Here is a 2,348-nt window from a genome sequence, read left to right on the forward strand (position 1 = left end):
GGATGATATATTTTTGTGGATACCATTTACACTGGTGTTGGGCCTTGAGCCCAGTAAGATTGTGGCGCTATGGTGGGCTGTTGGCCCATTATGGCTGTTTGGTTCTTCTGGTCGCTGGAGATATACTACCGTACACTTATTATAGAATAATTTTAGACTAATCATAAAATAACACAAAAATAATATTAAAATGTTATAAAATATATGTTATCAAAATATCATTATCCATTTCTCTCATGAAAGGTGCTACAGGAATAGATGCGTTAGGTGCATTGAAAGAGTTATTATATAGTAGAGGTTCGAAGTGATTAAACAAAACTTTGAAGCAAAACATATTATCAAAATAATGGAGAAGTTCGAATAAGTGTTGGAACGAGGTTTGAAAGATAATAGTGACTTTTCTATATATATATATATATATATATATATATATATATATATATATATTATGATACTCATTATAGTTTTTTTGTCAGTTATTTTGAATTTTGTACGTTAATAGTAGGTCTGATGTAATGTAAGATGTATAAATTTATGTGCATGAAAAAAAAAATTAAGTTGAAACTATTAGGTTCGATAGTGTTCAATGTAAAATAGTTTGTCATCAAATAGAAAAAGATATAATGAAACAAATATTTCTCCTTTCAGTTTAACTTATTGTGTATTAAATGAATTTTATTTCATAAAATTGAAGAAGAATTAGTAAACAGAAAAGTCAAACTTATAATAAAAGTTTCGTCACTCAGAAAAAAATAAAATAAAATTGAAGAGGTTCAAGGATATTCATTTCATTCTTTATTTATGGTAAAACTAAACCAATGTGAGAATGGATTTCGATTTTAATTTTAAATGTCATGAAAAAAAAACAATAATATATTTTATCATGACAAATATCGCAAACAATATAATAAGATATTAATATAAAATTATGACTGAAGTTTTCAATAAACAGTCATGATCACACACAAAAATAAAAAATTTAATAAACAAACTTCAATAATAAAATAAAGTCAACATATAAATAAATTCTCAAACCAACTATCATTTCATCTCAGAATCCTTAAATTCAACAGTTTAGTGGGATCCACGTGGTTGAAGGAAGTGGATTGAGTGGTTTTTAATGTTGAGATTTTAAATTTCTTGTCAGTCTTCATATGCATACAACAAAGCACAAAGAGAAAGGATGACACAAGAGATCACAAAAAAGGTCCGAGTGGACCTTACAGAAGAGATCACAAACAAGGTTAGATCGGAGCTCAGGACTGAATTGTATAGTGAGTTCAGCTCCATGTTCCTGCAGCGGTTGGAGACCTATGGCATGCACGCGGTGCCATTTCCTGTACAGGAACAGGAACATGTTGTGCCTCCCACAAGTAAACTTAATAAACATTTATGTGCAATTATTTCTATCTTTTGTATAATCTAACATTTACTCTGACAGGGAGAAGTGGGAAAGGAAGTTGTTCCGCACCAGCCGTCCCAGGGATGACATGGACGATGCTAGTCCATGTCTGCTATACATTTTAGACGATACCGAGACGGTCCTGGTAACTCGTGGAACACTATTTAGATCAACGACTATTGTTCATAGTATGCAACTATTAGACGATGAGGTGAATGTCTCAGTGGACGAAATGATCATACCAGATGCCTTAGTTCCTCTGGCCACAGAAGAGATTTTCACTATGGAACAAGCATTGAAGTCCTTTATCACTTGGCCTAAACATTTGGTTGGTTCAGTTTCTGACCCCTCGGTATGAAATTCTTCTTTACACTTCTCAATTTTAAAGGTTATTGATGTCAAAACTTATCTTATTTTTTCATGTAACAACAAACGCAAGCACAGGAGAAGATTCCTCTATCTGAGGATGATCCTCTTGCTTCATTGCATCTACTTGCTGACATCCTTGAAGATAAGCCTTTGGAGGTTGAGTATGATGCTAATGTATTTGGGACAGGCTTTGAAGTCCCAATATACCTTCATTGCCAAGATGTTAGTGAGCTTGCGTCGGGAACACAAGAGTTGAATATTTCAATTATTCAGCTATGGATGATGTAAGTCTATGAGCAATTATTCATATATAAAATTGATTTATATATCAAGTATNCTTATATCAAAGTTAATTTTTGATTTCAGGTATATGTCTGGGGTCAGTAACAAATGAATCAAATGATTTTGATAAGATCAACACAAATCTGATAAGAAGTTTTGGCCGCGGCAAGAAAATATACTTTTTGCCTTATATATCCGGGTAAGTGAACTTTGTTAACATAATAAAGTTTCATATGTGATTTTTATATATAATAGTTAAGTTATTATGAATTTCAGGCGCCATTGGTAGCTTCTT

The sequence above is a fragment of the Vigna radiata genome, unplaced genomic scaffold (genome assembly GCF_000741045.1).
Source record: "Vigna radiata var. radiata cultivar VC1973A unplaced genomic scaffold, Vradiata_ver6 scaffold_167, whole genome shotgun sequence".
NCBI lineage: Eukaryota > Viridiplantae > Streptophyta > Magnoliopsida > Fabales > Fabaceae > Vigna > Vigna radiata.